Consider the following 12,173-nt stretch of genomic DNA (forward strand, 5'->3'; position numbering starts at 1 on the left):
ACATTGCTAGAAATCTATCGACCAACAGCTTCTCTAAGCACTTCCCGATCATCGGAAGAAGGCAAATTGGTCGATATGATGTCGAATCCGACTCGTTTTTTAATAGAAAACGGACCGAGTTTATCTTTCAGACCCCGAGGAAGGAACCATAGTACAGGCATGCGTTAAAAAAATCCCAATTCTTTTTGGATTATGACGTAAAAGGCCTTAAGTACCTAAACCTTGATTCTCTTGGGACTCAGCGCCTTCTCATTCCTCATTTCGCGAATCGTATGTCTTACTTTCACTTTATCAAAAAGGGAAACTTCGCCCATCGGGAGTTCGACTCCATCTTGACATTTCGTTATCTATGATATCCGGCATTTATGGAATTAGGGAGTCCAGTAGTCCGCGGGTATATTTCTCCCATGTTGGTCATTTTCCCTTGCCATTCCGTCCGTTCTTCGGCATTGCAGTTAGTCTTTGGCGCGATCCTCCTACCACAAAGTTTGTAAATCGTACTCGATGGTTGCTTTCGACGATGACAAATTGTTGTCAGCTATTTTGCTTGCTCTTTCGATCGTTGCTTTGTACGTTCGCCGGAGGTCCAGATACATGATTCTTTTTCTTTCTTTTAGTTCGAGAGTCCGTTCTGTCTGGAATTTCTCGTGGCGTAATTTTCCTCTTTATGAATTTTCCTCTTGTGCAAAGTTAAGAATTCTGTTCACCATGTCACCGATTTTATATGCGCCTTCTTTATCCTTATTATGTGATTGCAAGCTTCAATGACGCATTTCTGCAAGACGGATGTTGCGAAGGAGATCAAGACGATCTCAATGTTCAAGCGTTTCTTGTTCCAGAAGACCTTGTTCTCCGGAACCTTCTCCCGTTTGCCGTTCTTACGTTTTTACGTTACGTATCTAGAAACTTCCGTAGTGCTATGTATATCTGTATGGCATTGTGGTCGTTGATCGTCAATTCCTTTACAAAAGACCATTCCCTGATGAGTTTCAAGACGTCTTGTGACGTTAAAGTTATACCAATGATCATGATACCCGCCGAATAACTTTTCTTTCGGATTGTATAGCTCTTACATGAAAATATCCTCGTCCATGTTCTCCTTTCCATGTGATCTCGAGAGTGACGCTCTGTGATTTTTGCATATTCTGGGTTGATTGTAATTCTCATCCATTAGATTTTTACGAGCTATAGTGCATTTTTAGTAATATCTGATTCAATACAGCTGCGTATGAAGAACAGGTCTTGTCCGTCATGGTTTCTCTGTTCGCTTCTCTTATAATTGTGACATACTGAATTTTTGGATTTATTAGGGTAGTTTTTAAGGGCATCCCTTCTTCCACGCAATGTTCGTAGATTTCTTTTTCATTTCGGCAGTACTTGGTCGTATTGCCGAAATTATGGCATTTATAGCACCTCATCATCACTAAATAATTTTGTGCTCTGCAAACAATTCCAATCAATGTAGAGCCTCTTCTTCTTAACACGTTGATTGCCATACGTGTTTCTAACGGAATCTTCTTCAGGTCACGCGCGCCGCTGTATCAAGTGTACGCCAGTACGTCTACCGATATTTTAGTAATATGAGTCTGATGATCGCAAGAATGATGTCTTGCATCATTTTTCATCATTACTATTCGTGTCCGCAATAGAAGTATTGATAATAGTAATTGTATTGACAATAGTATTGAGTAGTAGTAGTGATTTACTATATTTTGTATATTTTAATTTGGATAATTTGGATTATAATTTGGATAATATGACTGTCGAATGCCCTTCGACTAGTCGTAACAAATGTACTTCTTAGTTGTGAATTGTATATAAATTATTCGTGTGGCTTGTCTATTATAGACCAGGTTTTCACAATGTCACAACAGGTAATCGTGTCCATGGTCAGAGTACGATATGTTCATAAACTATCTAATTATCGTATCACCACGAGACTCGTGATATCCCAAAATTAGAAGATTTAGAGAATTATTAGCTGCAAAATTGTTAAAATTATTTGAAAATACAACAAAACCTTGTCAAAACCTTCAACCGAGTCAACATAATATCATTCGGAAAAATAATTCTGGTATAAGTATGAGATTGCATACAAATTATGTTATTCAAATAAAAGACGACAAATGGACCAATCAAACGCACGAAGCAATTTAAAAAAGACAACTTTTTATCCGGATCAATCTCAGTTTTGTATAGAATGTTTTAAAATTTTACATTCAAAATAATTTTTTTAATAAATTATTTTTTTACTATTTTTATAACAGTTTAATAGTTTTATTATCCCCTACAGAATATCTTTTCAAATACTTACGAAGATCGTTCGTAATCAAAAAATAAGTAATCAAATAAGCATTACCTGAATATGGATAACGCAGCAGTCAACATGTTATATATGTTATATATAATGTTATATATAATGAAAATATTCCTAGCTTTTCTTGGTATATCCAGCATCTAATTATCCCTATCTTTGTTTTTATCACCAATTTTAAAAACTAATTTTACTTGTTGGAGGAACTTATCCTTATTCTTCTCTATATTTTATTCGATGAAGGCTCATCATTGCCTCATCGCTATCTGTCTTTTGAAGATATATAGATTCATAGATTATGACTCATGGACTCTTTTTCTCACCGATCATGAAAGCCGCTTTCTTCAGCTTTTGATTCGTGAAAAGGATCGCTAAATTCTTTTGTCCTACCGTTTCTACGAAAATTCCATTGCCATTGATCTTTATAAACTTATAGTTTCTTCGTAATCAGTAATACAATCTTCAGTATCGCTACTTTTGTGTCGGATGGAACTATGGTATGATGTTTGGAGGACTGCGTTTCATGTTCATGAGAAACGCAGCTTTCGATCTATGTATTCCGGATATGTAAGATTTTGTCTTGCTATGATCGGTTGCTGTGTAAGTTTTGACTGTACTTTGGAAAGTTTGTTATTAAATTCTCCTGCTGTAATGCCTTGATCTGCTCTTCTAAACTGCTGCTGCAAATGAGACTTCGCTAGGGTAGTATTTGTAATTTTGCGATTTTCGACGTATCTCAATAGTCATTTTGGAACGTTATTCTCTCGTCGCCATAGGACATCTTTCTCTGTAAGTAGTTGATCCTCACCCTTTCGCATTTCATATTCGAAGTGTTCATGGGTGAGTCTAACCGTCCTTGACATTCTGCAAAGAGAAAAGTTGTTAATCGGCTTATGAGACTATGACATACTGCCTGTCGGTTATTGAGCCTGGCACTCAGTAATCATATCTCACAGCGCGTTAACCAATCAGTGATGAAAATATGGAACAGAAATTATCCGTAATAGTAGTTTGGAGGTGCTCCGACTTCAATCATAGGCTTGATCATCAAGTAGTAGTATTCGAAAGTGACGTCGCGATTGAACGATGGACCATCCAATATGATCAACGATATGTTAATATTTTTAATTTTAATTTTAATTATAGATTTAAACGATCAAAGTGGTATAAATCCTCTCTGATGATTCGGAAATTCGTATCCATATGTAAAGATAGTTGGAAAGAGTCTTCATCCCCTCCCAGATATTAACCATGAACAAAGACGAATGACTGTAAGATTTGTCCACAAAAGATGGACAATGGAGTCATTCTAGAATCACATACGTGTTGATTGTCTCAGCAGGCGTCCCAGTTTTGTATTAGAATATTCCTTGCATTGGAAACACTGGGGAATCCTATGCGGTTGATTTCGCAAGTCCCGTAATTATATTGTATCTTTGAAGTGTAATATTTATTTTATAAAAGAAACTTTAAAGAACATTAAAAATCAATTAATAAAATTAATAAAATTAGAAATCAATTAATAAAACATGGTTCACAGCAATATCTGGTATATACATTATAATATCTGACATATCTGATTACCAAATGCCATCTTCAAGTTCTACTAGTTTCCGGATATAATATCTGTGTTAACGGTTTATTATAAGAGGTTTTGTTATAAGAGTGAAATGTCGTAGTAGACTTAATAGAAGAACTTTTGAACTGCCCAAACAATCGCTAACGCTTCTTTGTCTGTCTGAGATAGCGTTGTTTTATTAACTTTGTTCTACATAACTTTGTTCTACTCGTATATGAAATCGGTCGTTCTTGAAAATATATATAATAAGATTGCTCAAAGACCTGTCTTGTATCCATTGCTAGCTGCAAAGGTAGAGTCGAACTATTCAGCATTAGAACTTCAGGAGAAATCAAAATATTCTTGATTGTCGTGTAAGCCTGCAGTTAATGTCCATACAAATTGATTTGTGCGTAATATATTCTATGATGGTAAATCCAATAGAATAAATTGATGAATAGATTGGGAATAAAGGTATATTTTAATAAGTCGCTTTCCCCAGGAATAAGCTGTGTGTTCAGGAGTTTCAATAGGTTTTAGTGTATCGCGAATTGCTTCTATGTTTTTTTGATTATGTAATCCTTCGGCATCGATACAATGGCCTAAAAATTCAATTAATGATGATACAAACGCTTTGAACGGTTAAGAGAAGACTATGCACTTTAAAATGCTCAAGCAATTTTTCTAAAATCAGAAATATGTCCTTAAAGTCCACACCGAAAACTATGACATCGTCGAAGAATACGTGAATCTTTCTCCAACCTATGGACAACTTCTTCAATTCGCTTCCAAATTGCCGGAAATATTTGCTGCTTCATAAACAGTATGCTTTAATCGGATCAGTTCATGCATTGGTGTATTTAATATAAATGCATAACTAATTCCTCATCAATGGGCAAGTAAGAATATGCATCTATTACATCCAAGTGATAGAACAGTCTATTATCTTTCATATCATAATAATATGTTCGGCCTTCGGGATTGGATGCTTGTCGATTATTAGCTGTAAGTTCAATATCAGTTTGTAGTTACCTATGATCTGAATGTTACCATTCTTTTTTGCGACAACATGAGTGAATGTCCATTCAGAGTATTCTACCTTCTTGTATAATTCTGATGTTAGTTTATTATTCTCTCGCATAAGCTTCACGTAAAGTTTATGATATATTAAGTATATGAGTAAAAGTTGGCTTTGCATTTGTTTTAAATAGTGCTCTTGCAGATAGTCAATGAAATTTTTTAGCTTATCCTTAAAAAATTGCTTGTACCTGAACAATAACCGGTTCAACTTATTCATTTACTCTGCAGGTAACTGTGACATCGACAATATTATTGCGTTGATGCTGTTAGTGCTGGAAAACAATTGGTTAAGATCAATTTCTGATGTAAAATGGGTTATCCACTCGCGACTAAATAACTATTCATAGTTTTTCTTACGATATAAGCATTGAGTCTTTAGTTCGATTATATGAACATTGATTATATTATATTATTATATTATATTATATTATATGATACATTGATTGAAATACGATGAATACGATGAATAAATATGATGTCCCGAGTAGCTAAAGAACTGGCGATCAAATTTTTGCAGTGACTAATTGCGTTTAACGGTTATAGAATAGAAAAAACAGTTATAAGACTAGAAAAAAATTTGCATTATGAATTTTTGCTAAATAACTAATCGATAAATTCTATCAATATTACTCGCAATGTTTTATTGTTTATTTATTGTTCTCTTATGTATCTTCTCTTTAAAAAGTTATTTTTCCTTTACTGAATAAATTTAAAATTGATGCTTTTAATAATTTATGGAATGATTCTCTTAGAATTAGATAGTATAGAGTCGACGAATTTATAATTTTTAAGATTTTTTTTATTGACAGTATTTCATTTCAGTGAAAAAATTGGTAAATTATTTGAATAATAGCATTCTTGTCAAAATTATCTTTTTCAGAAATTTTCTGATGTTTTTTCATTTTCTGTAGAAACGATATTTCTTTTGATATATGCGTTTTCCATACAATAGACTCATAAAATTAAATAATATTTTTCTTAAAATATATATTGCATATGTTTTGTTAAAATACATATGTATATAATCCTTACTTCTCAAAAATTACTGCAATACGAGCAGTTATTTTTATTATATCAACAAATTCTTTTTCATTTTTTCCTTATAAATATTTAAAATAATATTCTTTTCATTTGCACTAATATATGTACTTTTAATGCGTTTTTTAATAAATAACATTTTTCGTTCATAATTAGAATTGAAGAACAATAACATAATGAAAAGATAAAACGTATAATGGAATAAAATATACATTTCATATATTCACAAAAATCTGACATTTTTTAGCTTTTTTTTTAAATTATTATTAAGAAATTATTAATAATAAAAAAATCAAAATTTTTTTTTAACTTTTTATCGAAGAAAAGAGAAAGTGAGTTCTTGAAGTTTTTCTAATTGTGAGCATATGATATTTTGCAAATCATTTAAATTTTTATTTGCATATAAGACATTACTACAATTTAAGCCTTACTTTTGATTATTGTTTGATAATTAATGTAGCCGTAACATCGATCATGTGAATATCATGCAACCGTTTTATTTATATTTTCTAACTCTATTAGTTGGATTTAGTATATATATAACGATAATAAATAACTATATCAAATTCATTCCGGTGAAAAAATTGATAAATCATTCATCTAATGATATTCTTGTTAAAACCTATCTTTTTCAAAAAATTTTTGAAAATGATATTTTTCTTAATTTGTAATTTTTCCGATATATCTACAACAATATCATTATTAAAATTATTAAATTTAAAATTAAAAAAAAATACAGAAATATATCAGATAAAACTGATAATTTCACTGATATTTGCTATGCAATGTTAGCAATTATAATAATTGTATGTAACAATAATAAATAATAATGAAAGAAACGATTTTAAATGCAGAAACGATGCATATAATTATCCAATTGATAACAATGAGAAACAAATGATATTTTTAGTGGAACTATGGAATTTTCGCTGACTCATATTCTGTATTTAATTTATATTAATAATAATTTATTAATATATTAATAATAATTATTAATAATTATAATTAATATTAATTAATTAATAAAACATTATTAATTATGAATATTATTTAAAATGTGTAAAAATATAGTAATTTATCTAAAATAGTATATACCTTTAAGCTAATTTTCTTTTTCTTGTCACGAGATAAAAAATAAAGATGCATTTTCTAATAGAAAAATTGTTCTAAAAATAAGTAGATCTTATCATGTAGCAAATAATTTCTTAGATTAAATGATATAATAAAAATCCAAAAGGAAATAAGAAGCTGATTCGAAGACAATTTTATTAATTTTCCATGCTGTCAAATCAAATTATAACAATGGAACAAATAGATTTAAATCTTTCAGTATTTAAAAGATATATTCAACAAATTTTATAGAAAAATTAAACGATTTATATGGAATAAAAAAAGCTTCAAAATTATCTTTAATGTATGAATATAAAATACTAAAATCGATTTTATTAAAAATCATATATTTTGAAACGAAAAATGGAAAAACATTTTTTCGATATTTTTTCAGATAATTTTAAATAAAATATTATTGATATGATTTGAGTAAATCACATGATATTGCTGAGTTAAAATTTTGATGATAGAAGTATTATGATTTGAACTGTATTTAATTTTTTCAAGAAACTGATTATCATATTACATTATATTGGGAACATCGATATATTGGATATTAACGAGAATAAATTCTCAGAGATATATAGAACTTCTAAATGTTTTAATTATGTTTATGGAAGAATTAGGTTCGGATGAGATCATATTTCAAGAATAATGTGGCGATCGACATATCAAAATATTAAGTTAATGTAATGTAATGTTCTCTTAACCTCATAGAAAATCTTTAGGAAATACTAGCCTGAGATATATACAATTTGCAATAAATGCGGAACTTAAACATATAAGGCAAGTGTTTTAAAAAATGATCGATGCAAAAAAAAAAAAATCAAGTAAATATTAGTTTTCAAAAATATTGATGTAAATAGTATAAATAACATAAAAATGCAGAATTATATAAATATAGAAGATTTCTATGAAAAAGACGCGCTATAAGTCACTGAAGAAATATTTCAAAAAATAAGTGAAGAGACATATATATGTAATGCAAAAAATGAGAAGAAAAAAAATTTCCGAACATTTAAATCAATGGGAGCTAATAAAGAAAAGATCAAGCACTTTCTTTTTGAAGAATTTTTAAAGAAAATAGTATAACTTCCAAGTATAAAATATTTATATATATCCAAGGTTTCAATTTAAGATTTTTTTAAGAATTATTTTACCGATTGTTTATGGAAAATGTAAAAAAAATAGAAAAATAAAAAAAATAGATAAGCTAAATGAAATTTAAAAAGTATTATTATTCATTAGAATTATCTGCACTGATGAATCTATGATCGTTCTATAGATGGATTATATTTCAATAATATATAAAGCAAAAAAAGTATAAATATAGAATAAAAGTTAAAACTTATGGACTTGAATAAACATTTTGCATTGATCATATAATTTCTCTATTTAATTTACAATGGTAAAGCTTTCAATAAAGTAAACATGATCAATCAATGTTGTTATAAATTTTTGTAAAGATATATTTCGTAAAGATTATACATTATGCAACGATAATTGATATTAGATTTAACAAAACAATTAATACAATTTATCAAATACATATTTGATAAATATTCTCTGAAACAATCGTAAATATAATAAAAAATATAGTATCAAAAAAAAAAATTGAAAAGAAAAGAATTTATTGCACAGAAAAAAAAAGAAAAAAAAAGTAGAGAAGAAATAACAATTTTGAAATAGAAAAAACAGGATATTTCATTATTTTCTATCAAATATTTAATAGAAATGGAAACTATAAAAATAAATTTATTTCTAAATAAAAAAATAATTAATTATAATAGGAAAATCTATTGATTTTTCGGATCAAATAATGAAATAATAATAAATTATGGAAAAATTTATCAAAGAAATGATATAAAAAATTAGATTTTAAATTTTTTACGGAATATTTCTGTTATGAATTTTTTATGTATCAAGATATAATGGACAATAAAATGTCTATTACAACATGTAATGAAAAACGAAAAGAAAAAAATAAATAGTTCAAGTTCAAAAAGCACTAATAATAAGGAAAAAGTAACTAAATATTTAATTTAGTCAATTTAGTCAACAATTCATGGTTGATTATTTAGTTTAATAACTAATTAATTAATTAGTATAATTAGTTAATTATTTAGTTTAATAAATAGTATTTCAAAATTTCTTTTGCACATATCAATTTTAATTATTTCGTCACAAGATGTTAAAAATGCTATTGCAAATAAAACTAAATTATTTAAAAAAAATCAGAAAAGAATAAAATAATAATTTATTATCAATAAAAATAAATTGTGTGACATGATGACAGCAAATGTATGAATCATATATTTATTAAAATCTATATTCAGTATATATGTAACACAAAAATTTGTTTAAATATCTTAATAGTTAAAAAAATGTATATGCAATATATAGCTGTAAACATTATATAATGAAATTATTAAAAAAACTTTCTTACTTTTTAAATTCGAAATATTTATACAGCAAATTTTAAAAAATTTTTTTTAAAATCCATAATTATCAAATGTAATATAATTAATAGAATTGATTGGAAAACAACTTAGAATGCGATAATAGTAATGATGATAATGATAGTAAGAGTTCTATTCTATTATCACATATAAAATAAATAAAAATGAAAATAATAAAGAAATTAAATTTTTATTAAATAACGTTATGAACAATGAAATGAATGACAGCAATAAAAAGATTAAAAAAATACTTAATAAGATTGCTATAATAATATGCGAAACTCGAGAAGTGTAAAAAATTACCAGTCATAAGAATTTATTAAAAACAATAAAAAAAGAAATCAATAGATTATAAATAAATTATCCTATTCGTTAATATTCAACAACAAACATTTGAACACTTTTTAAAATTTAAGGATTGTTGAGATGAAAAAAAATCAACAATAAAAATCAATAATAAATCCGTAATCTTGGATAAAAATTGATATCATAATATGTTCTTTAATTTCATCCTAATATGATAAAAAATTACAAAAAAGGAAGTTTATTATATATAGACTTTTTACAAAAGTACATATTAGAAATAATTAGAATAAAAACAACATTAACAAATTTGTGAAAATGATAAAAATTCATGTAAAAAATTTATTTGATATTTCTTAATGGACATATTTTCATGTATCTATCGTATCTTTATATTTAATTTAATAAAATTTTAAATCAACAGCAAATTGTATTTGTAAACTATTAATTTATATTTTTGATTTTGGTAGGCTTGTTCTTGAATGCATGATTTAATGTAAGTTCAACGTAATTTTAAGTCAAGAATACATTATGCAAACAAGAAGTTATTTAATACATTTTAAAAGCACAAAGAAAAAAATATTTCAGTATAGAAGATATATATTCGAGTAATACACCAAATAATTTAAATGCAGTAGTAGATTGATGAAGTAGAAAACGATGATTTGAAAAAATGCTTAAAAATAAAAAATGCAATGAAGAGAATGCAGAATATATTAAAATATAGTTAAATATTATTTTAAATATATTTATATATAATATTATTTAAAAAACGTATTTTATATACAATATTTGCACAATATATGCACATAATTTGCATAAAATTTATAAAATATCCGACATTAAATTCCAAAAAAAATTTATTAGAATTTTGGAATTTAATGGAATTAGAAAAACAAAACAGCAGTCAGAATTATACTCTTTGGTTCAAATTGTTTTAGCAGTGCTACCAATACAAGTCAGTATTAAATGATTATTTTCATCTGAAAATATTTCATATTTTAATATTTCTAAGATATAAACTGATATAATAATAACATTTTAATACTTAGATTTTTAGAAAATCTTTTGGATAAAAATATATGTAAAATGCATCCCAAAATATTTGCAAAGTAAAGATCTAAGAATAAGTTATTCATGAGATATAGTCGAAATGAAGAGCTTATAGGATATTATAACTTTAATTACGCAAACGATATTAATACATAAAAAAATATAACATAGTACATAATAATTATAGTGAAAAATTAATAGTTGATATTCCTATAAATAATTAATTAACTAATAACTAACTTTTTATAACTAAAATAAAAATATGTAGAATAAAAGTTATAGAATGTAAAAAGATAATATATTTGAAAAATATATTAGAAAGCATAACGAATAAAAATATGAAAACAAAATTATTAATAGATAATCAAAGTACAATGAATATAATTAAAAATGGTATACTGCATCGTAAACATTGATGTAAGATTTTATAAATGAAAAATATAATGAATGGAATATTATTTTATGATAGAGTAAATATTATATTGATTTAGAGAATATTAATATAAAACCAATATGAGCAGTAAAATTAAAAGAATTGAGAGGCAAATTAATTGGTTCAGCTAAATTTAAGAGATTTAAGAGAAAATATTGAATGAATAACTGTAAATGGTCGATAATACAGATGACATATATGATTAACAGAAATATATAGATGATATGATAAGACTGATATCTAGCGTAATTTCAATTAACTAATCATCACATATATTAATTAGAAAAATTCCTATAATAAATAGCATGTACATTGTATAAAAGAATGTTATATTTTGTAATAAATAAGTACAAAATAAGATATCTATACTTAATTCTAATTAATCCTAACATCAAGGATTATTATTATTATTAGATAGAGTATGATGAAACGATGAAGTATTTAAATATCTGCAAAAAAAGAAAAAAGAAATTTAAAAGACTTAAAAATAAAAACTAGATATAAGTTAGACAATGAATGAAGTAGATTTTGGATGGAAAGAAATGAAAGAAATATAGAGTGAATAAAAATAACAGAGAATAGAAAATAAAACAAATAGCAGATTGTTAAAATTTTTAATTTCAATTTATTTAATGAGAGTAGAATAAGAAACAAAAAGGTAAAGTAATTAGAATTAAATTAAATTTATTAAATGCAATATAAATATAATTTCTATATATCCCAAAAACAAGAAAACATTATTCAATAAAAAAAAAATTTAAAATAAATATTTATTCATAAATTACGATAAGATAAGATATAGTAAAGTGAAATTTATGGAGTCTA

This window comes from Apis laboriosa, unplaced genomic scaffold (genome assembly GCF_014066325.1).
Source record: "Apis laboriosa isolate Shangri-la unplaced genomic scaffold, ASM1406632v1 scaffold302_cov145, whole genome shotgun sequence".
NCBI lineage: Eukaryota > Metazoa > Arthropoda > Insecta > Hymenoptera > Apidae > Apis > Apis laboriosa.